At 40.1% G+C, this 14,665-nt stretch overlaps 1 long non-coding RNA gene across 1 annotated transcript in view; it reads left to right on the top strand.

Annotated features, from left to right (window-relative positions):
- LOC137642377 (uncharacterized) overlaps window positions 1–13,785 on the top strand; it is a 50,808-nt gene extending 37,023 nt beyond the window's left edge. Inside the window, exon 3 of the long non-coding RNA XR_011044761.1 lies at window positions 12,372–13,785. This is a non-coding gene — a long non-coding RNA (uncharacterized lncRNA). The remainder of the gene's footprint in view (window positions 1–12,371) is intronic.
- The last annotated feature ends 880 nt before the right edge of the window (window positions 13,786–14,665 follow it).

Raw genomic sequence — 14,665 nt, 5'->3', positions numbered from 1 at the left:
TTTTTGTAGGCAAGGTTTTGCAGTCACAGACATTACCCTCGTCTCTTACCGCAACCATTCCCGTTGATCCTAAATGGGTTGTACGGCAAGACATGCAGAATATGCTTGCCTCCCTTATGGAAGACTATTCTGCCGATAAGTCCGTTGAGCCTAGCCGTTTATCTCATCGAGATCCTGGCCTTCAGCCACCCTAACGTTCCTTTGTGCGTCCTGTTGACGTTGGCGTAGCCAAGTCACGTCAGTCAGGTTGTTTAGAACCACACTCGATGCGGTCTCGTGTGGATTTTCAGCCACATTTGGACGTTAGGCCACTTGCTGATGCTCCTGTTGACGTTCAGGACGTTCGCCAACAATCGGAGTTGACTTGTTTTGACGCTGAGCGTCAACCTCGGCATTCTAGAGTTGTTTTGACTGCTCAGTCTAGACGGTCAAAGCAGTCTCGAGTGGACGCTGTGCGTCCTCACGCACCTGTTGTTGTTGACAGTTCACAGACTGTCCAGCAGTTACATGACGTTGCGTCCTGGTCCACTACTAATGCACCAGTGCGTGTGGACTCTGCTTGTAAAGCATTGCCACCACGGTAGGTCTCTCCCTTGCTTGAGACTCGGCTATTGTTGGACAAGGTTCCTTCAGATGAGGAAGTTGCTGTTCCTCCTCCTACTGATATTCCCTTGAGGACTCTGTCAGACGGAGAGGAGCCTAAAGCTGCTTAGCCCTCTATGGACTTTAAATAAATCATGCTGATTTTTAAGGATCTTTGTCCGGATCTTTTTGTAACTGCTGCTCCTCGTTCGCCTAAACGTCAGAGCTTACACTAGGCCTAGCTACTTCGAAGCCGTTGTTTTTATAAGCTAGTGCTCTCTCGCTCTTCTAAGAGAGCTTTACGTTTGCTAGGCGACTGGTTTATCACCAGGAGGAGTTTGGGGGAGACAGCCTTTGCTTTCCCTTCTTTTAAGCTGGCTTATAGAGCGAGAGTCTGATATGACACGAGAGAAGTTCTCGGCTTGGGAGTTCCTGCCTCTGCCCAGATAGACTTCTCAAACCTCATAGACTCTCCCTGGCGCCTGGCCATGAGACGCTCCAAGATTTTACAGGTCGACTTCAGAGCTATTTTCGAGCCTTTGAAGTTTTGCTGTACAATTATGTCATGCATAAACAAGGCTTTCAGGGATGGCTCCAATGATCTGACAGCCACATTCTCTGCAGGAACAAGTCCCTCAGGGATGGCTCCATGATTTGGCAGCCATGTTCACTGCAGGAGTACGTAAGAGGCAAGTGTGCTCAATGTGTTCATTGTCAAGACAAACTTCACGATGAAGTCTACCAGGCTGTCTTGACAGCATTTATGGAAGGCGACTGGATGGTCTCTCTCGACCTTCAGGAGGCATACTTCCACATTCCTATACACCCGGATTCCCAACCGTTTCTGAGGTTTGTTTACAGGAATGTGGGGTACCAGTTTCGAGCCCTGTGCTTTGGGCTCAGTCCTGCTCCTCTCGTGTTTACGAGGCTCATGAGGAATGTGGCAAAATCCCTCCATCTATCGGGGATCCGAGCCTCCCTGTACTTGGACGACTGGCTTCTCAGAGCATCGTCCAGCCTTCGCTGTCTGCAGGATCTACATTGGACGTTGAGTCTGGCCAGGGAGTTGGGACTTTTGGTCAACCTAAAAGTCCCAACTGATCCCATCCCAGATTATTCTATATTTGGGGATGGAGATTCGCAGTCAAGCCCTGCTCGAAGTCCAACTAATGCTGAAAAGAAAACGTTTATTCAGTCAGGAGTTGGAACAGTCTCGTAGGGACTCTCTCATCCCTGGAGCAGTTTGTCTCACTAGGGAGACTACCCCTTCTGCCTCTCCGGTTCCATCTAGCCTCTCACTGGAACTAGGACAAGACATTAGAGACGGTATCATTCCCAGTCTCCGAACCAATAAAGGCATGCCTGAAATGGTGGGACAGCAATATCAGTCTGAGAGAGGGACTATCCCTAGCAGTCAAGAACCCAAACCACGTGTTGTCCTCAGACGCGTCGGGTTTGGGTTGGGGTGCGACCCTGGACGGTCGGGAATGCTCGGGTCTGTGGACCTCAAGTCAGAAGAGCATGCACATCAACGGCAAGGAGCTATTAGCAGTCCACTTGGCCTTGATGATATTAGAAAGCGTCTTCGAAACTATGTGGTAGAGGTCAACTCATACAACACCACAACTTTGGCGTACATCTCCAAGCAAGGAGGCACACACTCCTTCACGCTGCTCGAGATCGCAAGGGACCTTCTCTTATGGTCAAGAATTCGAGGCATCTCCCTGTTGACGAGATTCATCCAGGGGGACTTGAACGTCTTGGCAGACTGTCTCAATCGGAGGGGTCAGGTGATACCCACGGAATGGACCCTCCACAAGGACGTGGGCAAGAGTCTTTGGGCTACTTGGGGTCAACCCACCATAGACCTCTTTGCCTCCTCGTTGACCAAAAGGTTACCAATCTATTGCTCTCCAGTCCTAGATACAGAAGCAATCTACATAGACGCGTTTCTACTGGATTGGTCTTTTATGGACTTATATGCATTCCCACCATTCAAGATAGCCAACAAGGTACTGCAGAAGTTCGCCTCTCACGGAGGGACAAGGTTGACGTTGGTTGCTACCCTCTGGCCCGCGAGAGAGTGGTTCACCGAGGTACTTCAATGGCTGGTAGACTTTCCAAGAAGTCTTCCTCTAAGGGTAGATCTGTTACGTCAGCCCCACGTAAAGAATGTCCATCAAAGCCTCCCCGCTCTTCGTCTGACTTCCTTCAGACTATCGAAAGACTCTCAAGAGCTCGAGGCTTTTCGAAGGAGGCAGTCAGTGCGATTGCAAGAGCTAGGAGAGCTTCTACCATTAGAGTATACCAGTCGAAGTGGGAAGTCTTTCGAGACTGGTGCAAGTCAGCATCTGTGTCCTCGTCCAGTACCTCTGTAGCCCAAATCGCAGATTTTCTTTTACATCTGAGAAAAGTTCGCTCCCTTTCAGCTCCCACGATTAAGGGCTACAGGAGCATGTTGGCTTCGGTCTTTCGACATAGAGGCTTAGATCTTTCCAACAATAAAGATCTCCAAGATCTCCTTAAGTCTTTCGAGACCTCTAAGGAACGTCGTTTGTCAACTCCTGGATGGAACTTAGACGTGGTCCTAAGGTTCCTCATGTCAGACAGGTTTGAGCCATTACATTCAGCCTCCCTGAAGGATCTCACCCTCAAGACACTTTTCCTAGTGTGCTTGGCTTCGGCTAAAAGGGTCAGTGAACTTCATGCTTTCAGTAAGAACATCGGCTTTTCTGCAGAAAAAAGCCACTTGTTCACTTCAAATTGGTTTCCTGGCCAAAAATGAACTGCCTTCTCGTCCTTGGCCTAAATCTTTTGATATTCCTTGCTTATCAGAGATCGTAGGCAACGAACTGGAAAGAGTATTATGTCCTGTTAGAGCTCTTAAGTTCGATTTAGCTCGTACTAAGTCATTACGAGGGAAATCTGAGGCATTATGGTGCTCAGTTAAGAAACCTTCATTGCCTATGCCAAAGAATTCTTTGTCATATTTTATCAGATTTTTTTAATACGAGAAGCTCATTCTCACTTGAATGAGAAAGACCGATGTTTGCTTAAGGTTAAGACGCACGAAGTTAGAGATATAGCAACATCCGTGGCCTTCAAGCAAAATAAATCTCTGCAAAGTATTATGGACGCGACTTTTTGGAGAAACAAGTCAGTGTTCGCGTCATTTTACTTAAAAGATGTCCAGACTCTTTACGAGGACTGCTACACACTGGGTCCATTCGTTGCAGCGAGTGCAGTAGTGGGTGAGGGTTCTACCACTACACTTCCCTAATTCCAATATCCTTTTAATCTGTCTCTTGAAATGTTTTTAATATTGTTTTATGGGTTGTTCGGAAGGCTAAGAAGCCTTTCGCATCCTGGTTGATTTGGCGGGTGGTCAAAGTCATTTCTTGAGAGCACCCAGATTAGGGGTTTGATGAGGTCCTGTTGTATGGGTTGCAGCCCTTGATACTTCAGCTCCTGGGAGTCTGTCAGCATCCTAAGAGGATCGCTGGGCTCCGTGAGGAAGACAGACTTACAAGGCAGAGTAATCGTCTTAAGTCAACTTCCTTACCAGGTACCTATATATTTTGGTTTTGTTATATTGATAACTGTCAAAATGAAAAAACTCTTAGCTTATACGCTGTAAACATAATTAACTCTGCTCTCTACCCACCGCCTTGGGTGTGAATCAGCTATTATATATTCACCGGCTAAGTTAAATATTTAAAAATGATATTTTAATTATAAAATAAATTTTTTAATATACTGTACTTACCCGGCGAATATATAAATTAAATGACCCTCCCTTCCTCCCCAATAGACACACAGCGGGACGAGAAGAATTGAAGGTTTTGTTTACATACAAGAGTGGTATCTGGCCGACAGTTGGCGCTGGTGGGCACACCCGCAACCTTTATAGCAATCGCTCGCGAGTTTTTTGAGTGTGTTTTCTGTCGAGCCGCAGAGTTGCAGCTATTATATATTCACCGGGTAAGTATATTCAAAAATTTATTTTATAATTAAAATATCATTTTAGCAGTCGAGACTATCTGCTACTGTCCTGTGAAGGCGTTGTGATGCTAAATCAAAAAAGAGTATTTCATAGCTCTGAATCATATGCTGAAGAGAATGATCTCCAAAATCACTGTTTCCTTCTGGCTTTTAAAAACTATAAGACATTCCTACCACTCTTTGGAGGTGCAAGGCACTGGACCCTCGAGAGTGAGGGCACACAAAGTCCGAAGTATCTGGGTGGGTTCGCCAAGCCAGTTTTGGTCTTAAGAACTTCACTCTCCTCAGGATAAGTGTCCTATTATAAATTGATGGTTTGTTACACCTTCAAGTTGCACAGCCCTCCTCAAGCACCTCGCAGGCACCCGGGCCAAAGGTCAAAGCGAAGGCTGAGCTGCCTATCGAGTGGCGGCTTACCTTCCACCCAGTAAGCGGCTATGTTTACCTCGTTAAAGTTTAACAGCTGCTCAGCTGCGCTGATTGCCTTGCTACTATCAAAAGTTTCGGGTTTTGTATGTTTAGGAAAAATACAAATTACCTTAAATTTGCAATCTTCAGCTGCTCGTCACTTTTCATTTCTACTTAGTTCGACATTTTAATTGTAATACTGTATTACTTGATATTTTATTGCAAGTTCCCTGATTTATATTTTTTGTAGACTTTTTATTTTTGCTCTTGCATATACTGTATATCCTAATCTCACTGAAAGGCCATTACTGTATGTTAAATCCCGTCTGTTGGTATAGTGTTCTCGTTTCCATTTAAATCATGCCCTCCATGCAGGGTCCTTTGCTGACGTGTCAATTTACAGGTTGGGATAATATTGCAGATTTCAACAATAATTCTTTGGTTCCCTTTATGCTACGTACAGTAAGAATATCTTTTGGAATTTCATGACGGCATTTTTAGAGCTGCTGTAAAATGCACGCATCAGAATTCAACATGAAACTGGTGCCCTATTTCCCTCTACTGTCAAATCTTAACAGTTCTCACCTTGTTTCTCAATCTTCTGTCATTCAAGAGATTGATATTGTATAAAGTTTCCCTCAATTTTTAATCTTAAGATTTAGATGTGTATCGTGTTAGGAGAGGACCTTTCACCCTTTGCCTTATGCTTATCCGATAAGATTGTTCTGAAGGCCCTGCATAGCAACGCTATTTTGGTCATCGCAGTTTCTATGTTTTCTTACTTTCATCATGATACCTTTCGGGTCTGTGTAAATAGCCGTCCAGTTTCTGTTTTAGCCCAAGAGATGTATAGGGTTGCGTTTTCACACCACTGTCTTTCCTGTGTCATTTTAAGCGGCTAGTCTCTGCCTCCTTGTGCCTAGAAATGTTGATAGACTGTAAACATAGAATGGGTCTTTTTTCTTGTATGGGACCAGTTCCTTGATGTGTTTTGCTTCCAATGTCCAGTTTCCTTTTGAAATTGTCTGTCATTGGATCATTTTAACTGTTATCTTGGCCAAAAGTTGTAAAATTGTAGTATTTCAAACTTCTCTTTACTCAAGGAAGAGAACTCTAACCCAAGACAGTGGAAGACCATGGTTCAGAGGCTATGGCACTATCCTAGACTACAGAACAATGGTTTGATTTTGGAGTGTCCTACTCCTAGAAGAGCTGCTTGCCATTGCTGAAGTTGCAGGTATTAGAAGTTAGAAACTTAAATTAATATCTAATAAGAAAAGGAGTGCAAAACTGTATCTCCTATTCTAAGAGTTATCCCTCCTGCCTCTTATTGTGACCAGCTATCACTTAAACAGCTTGGATTTAGCTTTCTATTTATCCATATGAATATGAATATTTTCTAAGTGGAAAGTTGGGGTAAAATGCCATAATTTCAGAAATAATGTTAAATTGCAAAGATCTAATTTTCATTATAACTCTATTTCTTCAGTCATATTAAGAATGTTTCAGCAGAACATAACGACCGATTTCCTTCTCTGTCGTCTGCTTAAGAGTCTGTCTTTTGTCATGAATAGGTGAAGCATTAGGTTTTATGAGGATACGCATCTTATCTGTCATAGTGTTGGCTATGGAGAACCTCTCCATGCTCAGGTGACTGGGAGGTGTTGTGTGATTGGTGATTTCTTTCTGAGCCACCCAAGTGCACGCTATATGTTAGGAGTACCACTCTAATTCAAATAAGAAAAATCTGAGGTTGATCGGGTCAACAAGTCTACCTACCCTTTCCTGGCAGAGGAAGGTCTATGTGTATATGGAAACTCTTAACTCACTGCCTGTTGAACTGGATGGAGCTATCATAACACTGGGCACATCTTGTGAATGACTGAGTCATTTAACCTCTGCATTTTCTGCCTCTTAATTCGTAGCATCCAGAGGCTGTAGCTATATCAGGTTTGCCGTTCCAATCAAACGCTGCTTTGATGATGATCATGCTATGCTTCGCTTTGTCTCTTGTGCTTTTTCTTTGCTTTCAGTACATTTGGGTTTTATGAGTATTTTTCAAGTGAATATGAGAACTTGCCCCAATCTCGAAGGAAGGTCCTTCTGGCACCTGTCATGGTAAGCAATGCTTCTTTACCTCAACTTGTGAATTTTGCATGATTTGGGAAAAATCAAATAGGCGTCGGATTCCTCCCCTTTTGTGTCTTCCTCTGCAGAAATCAAGAAGCTAAAGCCTTCCTTCCAACTTCTGACCTTTCTCTTTCAAATCCATCCTTATTGGAGTTTACCTCAATAAAGATTTAGCTAAAATTAGTTCATGGTGCAAATTATGGGTATGAAGTTGAACCCTAACAAAACTCAAAAGGATTGTAATTTGATTGAGGACAATCACTCTGTAATTGTCGTGTTTCTTTGTCATACTGTGTATGACTTAAAATTTTAGGTGTGATTCTTGATAGCAAATTTACTTTTGAGAAACACTTTTGGTCTTTCTCTTCTTCAATTGCACAAAATGTTGGTGTAATAAGAAAGTCTCAAGATTTTTAGTGATCAACATATTCTGAAGAAGTGTTTTAATTCTTTCATTCTACCTTGTTTTGAGTATTGATCTCCTGAGCTGCTGAATTTCATTTCAGCTTACGGTCTATTTAGATGTCTTATTTTTGGTCTAAACATTGATATCTTCCTCAGTTGTTCATTTAGTTCGTGAGGCTATGCATGTTGCATAAAAATTTTCCTAATTCTGACTATCCTTTTCAGTTAATTCTAATAGTCATGCTTTTTCCATCATAAAGCTCAACACTACACCGTATTCTAGAATTTTCTTCCTAATCAGCTAGTTGAATTGGTGAAATTTAAAAAGTTCAAACTTGCAGTGAATTTTCTTATGTTGAACATGCTGACATAAGTCTCTTTTATAGTTACTTGTAGTTTATATATTTCCATTCCTCACTTGGCTATTTTCCACTGTTGTAGCCCTTGGGCCCTTAGCATCCTGATTTTCCAACATGGGTTGTAGTTAAGTGAGTAATGATAATAATAATGACCTTTGCCCTTTCAGGCCTATCTAGAAATGGAAATACTAACGTAACTTTTGCTATGTTTGTCCATACTGTATATCAGTTAAAGTAGCTCCAAGCGGTTTTAAACCTAATCCCAGATAACTGCAGAGTTTGGAGAGGAAGTGTACAGCTGAGCCATACCTGCCATTTTCCTCGTATCACACTAAATATGGTGCCCGCCTTTGGAAGGAGCAAGTGTCCTTGTGACTACCACAGAGTGGCGACTTTTTCCTGCTCTTAAAATATTTTATTTTTCCTTGATTCCTTTCCTCACGGGGCTATTTTCCCTGTAGGGGCCCCAGGGCTTATAGCATCCTGCTTTTCCACAAGGGTTGTAGCTTAACAAGTAACAATAATAATCATCATCATAACTATCTAGAACCAAAAGTAGCTTATCTAGAATTGCCCTACTTTACTGCAACCATCAGTACCCCCTCAGTAGTGTTGATGAACGACAGCATGACTTCAGAGAAGTATGTTTACAAACAAGGAGAGACAGTTACGCCTCCTTTGCTACTAGTCGATGTGAATGTCATTCACCTCTCAGCCTTCTACATCCCAGTGAAATAGGTGTGATAGGAGTAGTAGACAATCAGTCAACTAGGATGATAATTGCTTCTCTTTTGTCTTTTGAATTGTTGAGGTCTGAGAAATCCCATCATTTGGGGTTCCTCAATTATAAATAGGTTTGATGATTATTTGAATCTAAAATTGGCAGCACATTATTCTCCAGTTCTGTTCCAGATGCTCTGGCCATCTCTCCTGGGAGGGGATGGAGGTTTTAAGACTTTCCCCACTTCTGATTAATCTATCAGGTTGTAAAAAGGTCTGAATGCTACCAGACCTACTGGTAAGAATAGTTTTGGGTGGAGTGGTACCTTAACTTTATAGATCTAATCATGGAAGTTCCAAGGAGCTTCCAGATTTGCCAATTGTGCTGCAATAACTGCACTTGATTAAGTTCCACTTCGCTGTTTTGTAAATACTGTATCTCCACAGTTAAAGTTTACCTACCACCTCTGGAAGAGGGACTTCGAGGCCGCTCCGAAGTAACTGAGATCCCTGTCACTGGTGTCATCTACAGAACACTGCGTCATTCTAGACCACTATTCTTGATGTTTATGAAAGCATGTTTATCTTTGAGAAAAGCATCTGATGGGGCCCCTCCCGAGGCATATATACACGGTAATGCAGCAACTATGGCTTCAGCAACTACCATAATGGCACCTCTTACTCCCCCCAACAAGGCTTCAGATTGAGACCTACTACTAAAGACAGTCTTCCTTTTAGCTGTAGCCTCATCAAAAAGAGTGAGCAAACTTCATGACCTATCTTTTTTTTCACACCCTAGAGGGTGGAAAGATCTGTCATCTATTTTTGTTACAGAATTTGTAGCCAAGATCCAAAATCTTTCTAATAATGATACCAGATTTCACTCCTCTACAGTACTGTCATTTAAGGAGGTAACTGATGATTCGCAGTTTACTTTTTCCTGTAAGGCCAGTTTACTTATACCTAAAGAGAATGCTCCCTGCCACCTGTCCTTCCATATCTTTGTTTGTTAGCACAATTCAAAACAAGAAAGGTGGGTCCAAGATCACAATCTCCTTCTGGTCACGGGGCTGTGATTATGAGAGTTTATATCTTTTGTAAAAGCCCATGACATTCTTGGTCTTTCCTCAACCTTAGCGTTATGCAATAACCATTCAGTTAGACATGGAGAGAGAGGCTGTTTGGAGAGCCTTCAAACCCTCGGGTTACCTAGCCCCCTCCCGGGGCTCACAATATTCGTGCGCTTGCTGCGACCATAGCTTCCTACAAGATCCAAAATCCACCTTTTTGTGTCAACTGACCTGACTTTCATCACTTGAGAAGGGACTGAATTACTACTATGCCCTGTTACGGCAGTCTATCTCTATTTGATAAAGACTGAACCTTGTCGAACCCAGTGTCTCCAACTTATTTGTCAACAATGGGTAAAAGAAAAAGAGTAACCAAAAATACAGTTTCTCTTTGACTACAAAAGACTATTATGAAGCCTCCATCCCTTTGGAGCACTTCTCCCAGGCCTCATAATATCTGTGGTCTTGCTGCAAAGATTCTTTTCACTAAAACCACTGGATATCGTTGGTACTTTTGGCAGGACCTTGGAAGAGGAAAACTACCTTTCTTATTTGATAAATGGTGCATACAAGATCCTAGACACCTGCTCTCTAGGCCTTGTAGTGGTTGTCGCCCAATATTTGGTGTAGAAGCTATGCTTCAGCAGTAATGTTATCATAGTGTCAACTCATCAGTTACTTATTAATACCTGATGTGTGAGCTGAATTTAAGTAACCTTTTGCCCCATCCTAACTTGCAGCTCTGGTAGTATCAGTAGCTCTTTGAATCATGGGGATACTTGAGTGTGGTGAAAGGGTTTGTGTATCGCCATGATCAGCAAAACTGTACTAGTCAAGGACACTATACTAAGTTGGTTTGCTGGTACTGTAAATACTTAGACTGTGTCGTTTGGACCTCGTACCAGAAAGTATTTATGTATTTATGGTGGGGATACCTGAATGTGTTAGCCTTGTTGAAGTAAGTCTGATAATTACACAGCACTCACATGCCATTGATCATTGTGAAGGTTGGAAGGTTTCCTTCTCTATATGCCTCACAGTTTGTGATGAGAACAGATGACCTGTCAATATGGGATTTTAGCAGTCGAGACTATCTGCTACTGTCCTGTGAGGGCGTTGAGATGCTAAATCAAAAGAGAATATTTCATAGCTCTGAATCATAAGCTTAAGAGAATTATCTCCAAAATCACTGTTTCCTTCTGGCTTTTAAAAACTATCAGACGTTCATACCACTCTTTGGAGGTGCAAGGCACTGGACCCTCGAGAGTGAGGGCACACAAAGTCCAGAGTATCTAGGTGGGTTCGCCAAGCCAGTTTTGGTCTTAAGAACTTCCCTCTCCTCAGGATAAGTCTCCTATTAAAAATTGATGGTTTGTTACACCTTCGAGTTGCACAGCCCTCTCAACCACCTGCAGACACTAGGTCAAAGTGAAGGCTGAGCTGCCTATCGAGTGGCGGCATACTTTCCATCCAGTAAACGGCTATGTTTACCTTGTTAAAGTTTAACAGCTGCTTAGGTGGGTTGATTCTCATGCTTCTATTAAAAGTGTCAGGCTTTTTTATGGTTAGGAAAAATACAAGTTACCTTAAATTTTTAATCTTTAGCTGCTCATCACTTTTCATTTCTACTTGGTTCTGTCTGACGTTTTACTTGTAATACTGTATTACTTGATATTTTATTGCATGTTCCTGATTTATATTTTTCATAGACTTTTTATTGTTGCTTTTGCATATACTGTATATCGTAATCTCACTGAAAGGCCATTATATTGAATCTAGTTGGTATAGTGTTCTCGTTTCCATTTGAATCATGCCCTCCATGCAGGGTCCTTTGCTGACGTGTCAATTTACAGGTTGGGATAATATTGCAGATTTCAACAATAATTCTTTGGTGCCCTTTATACTAGGTACAGTAAGAATATCTTTTGGAATTTTAATGACAGCATTATAATTTTTTGTGCTACTCAGTCATGAAACATATTTTTAAAACTGCCGTAAAATGCACTATGAAACTGGTGCCCTATTTCCCTCTACTGTCAAATCTTAACAGTTCTCACCTTTTTTCCCAATCTTCTGTCATTCAAGAGATTGATATTGTATAAAGTTTCCCTCAATATTCAAGTTTTAGATGGTTACCGCTTGGGGAGAGGACCTTTCACCCTTTGCCTTATGCTTATCGGATAAGATTGTTCTGAAGGTCCTGCATAGCAACGCTATTTTGGTCATCGCAGTTTCTATGTTTTCTTACTTTCATCATGATCCCTTTCGGGTCTGTGTAAATAGCTGTCCAGTTTCTGTTTTAGCCCAAGAGATGTATAGGGCCGCGTTTTCACGCCACTGTCTTTCCTGTGTCATTTTAAGTGGCTAGTCTCTGCCTCCTCCTTGTGCCTAGAAATGTTGATAGACCTTGTAAGCATGGAATGGGTCTTTTTCCTTTTTTGGAATCAGTATTTAATGGTTTTTGCTCCCAATTTCCTGTTTCTTTTCTTTTTTAAATTGTCTGTCTTGGAAATAATTTTAATTGTTATAATTTTAATTGTTACCTTGGCCAAAAGTTGCAGAATCATAGTACTTCAAACTTTTTTAAATAAAAAACTTTTGAAAAATTCAAGAAAATTTTTAAAACTTTTTAAGTTCTCTCCTAGTTTTGAAAAATTTGTTGTTACAATAACACAGTTACTATTTTTCTTTTCAGTTGTTATTTACCTGAGAAATTACCAGCAAAATTATTGCTTAGGTTTTTAATGTATACATACATGAACCAAGGCACTTCCCCCAATTTTGGGTGTTAGCCGACATCAAACAAATGAACAAAAAGGTGGATGTCTCCTCTTGGTATTGTATTGGAAAATAGCTGTATTGGTTGCTTTGTGGTTCTCTTGTATTGCTATATAATTTGCTGTACCACGTAAGAAAATAGTCATCTTTTGCTGAGTTCTACTGATTAATTAGTGCAATTTGCATAATAATGTCAATATGTAATCTGTCTTTGTACAGTAGTTTGAGATTTTATGATTTTGAGGTGTTGTACTTTCATTTAGCTTATTTACAGTCTTGCTTTAATAGAGAATCAATTTACATCCTTAAGCCAAGTTTATATTTATTATCTATCTTTATTGCTCCCTTTTCTTCGTCATAGAAATATTTACGTAAAATTTCTTTAGGCTAATTATGCTTGTCCACTTTTAAATGGTGCCAAATCTGTTGCCAAAGTCATAACCAATTTTAATCAGGCTAAAATCCAGTAAAATATTTATTGTAAAATTTCTTTAGATTGATTTTGTTTATTCAACTTTGAATGTTGCCAAAGTCAGAAGAGATTTCTTATCAAGATAAAATCCAGTGAAATATTTGTGTAATAGTTCTTAGACTAATTTTGTTTCTATTTTAATTGCCAAAACTTTTGTGTGGATAGATTTATACTTAACTTTATTGGTTAAATATCTGGCTTATGGTAATAACTGCATTGGTTAGAAGGTATCTCGGTTTGCATTTTTATTTCCAAGTGTTTACATTTCATTACAAGACTAATTTGCATCACTGTACACCACGTATCATACATTTGAGTTATTAGACCACATTATTTTAGCAATTCTGGTCAAAGTTTCAGATGTAAAAGCATGTTTTAATTTTTATTATTTGTACAGCTGACTGGAGAGATTAGTTGAAGTCCCACAAAAGTACTTATGAATCCCAAGGATTCTTATGGTCGTCTTTGTGGGTCATTGACTAGATCTCTCAAGTCAGTTGTGCAAAAACCATTTCACATCCAAAACTTTTGACCACAATTGCTAAATTTGGTGGACTATTAACTCAAATGCATGATACATAAGTGTACAGTGATACAAATTATTCTTGTAATGAACCTTTAAACACTCGGAAATAAAAATGCAAAGCGAGATACCTTCTAACCAATGCAGTTGTTACTGTAAGTCAGTTATTTAACCAATAAAGTTGAGTATAAATCTATTAGCACTAAAGTTTTGGCAATTAAAATAGAAATGCAAGATACATATATCATGAAATTTATGTAATATTGTACTAAGTAAAAAACCTTATGCTTATGTTGTAAAAATGAACTTTGAAAGAATCTCCAATTTCTATGTATAAAAAAATTAAGGAAAACAATAAAAGAAAAATTTAGAACAAGAAACTTTTATTTCCCATAAAAATACTAAGGAAAATTATAACAAAATAATAAAAAATTAAAATTTATTTTTTTTTTCCCAACATATTAGTGTCCCCCCCAAATAAGGGGCTGACCTCAGAATTGCATTTCCTGGCAATAGCTGCTTCCCAGCATACCAGAGAACCTTATATAGAAGTCAAAGAGTCCCGTAACGTCTCCTGTGATGAGTACGGTGACATCATTTCATTCCTCTGAATGGAGAAGTTGAAATTGTACGGCAACTCCTTGTTTACTGGAAGCAGACTATCGCTGGTACATCTCCCAGTTGGTTAACATTTAAGGAAATGGGTATCAATTATAACAAATGATGATTAAAGTCTAGGAATATTATAACTAGAAACTGCTTCTGCGGACAATTTTTTATCTTATTGAGAGAACACTTAGAAGCAATTCAAAGTGTTCCAGTATACCACAGTACCAAAAATATCTGAACACAAAATCTTAAAGGAAAAATCTGAAACTCATAACTTATGTTATTAAAGTTCCATTTAGAGTTGGTTGACTTTTAAAATCATGACTTATCTAAAGCAACAAATGGAAGTAAGGTTCTTAATTTCTTGCAGTGATCTAAGAACATATTGGACATTACAGTTTCATATACCATATGAAGAACTTTGCCAATCAAAGGTAATCCTGGTTAACCATACCCAGAGTGTGTAGTTCTAAAAATGAGTACAGTGCTTAGATAATTTTACCATGGACTTAATAGTTAACTCTTTATAAGACACTTCACAGGCAATTCAATTTTGTTAACATATCTTAACACTATAATATACTGCATAGTCTATAATCTAAGTCCA

This window comes from Palaemon carinicauda, chromosome 6, assembly GCF_036898095.1.
Source record: "Palaemon carinicauda isolate YSFRI2023 chromosome 6, ASM3689809v2, whole genome shotgun sequence".
Taxonomy (NCBI): Eukaryota; Metazoa; Arthropoda; class Malacostraca; order Decapoda; family Palaemonidae; genus Palaemon; species Palaemon carinicauda.
The sequence above is the reverse complement of the archived record's forward strand: the minus strand, read 5'-3'. Positions and strand labels throughout refer to the sequence as shown.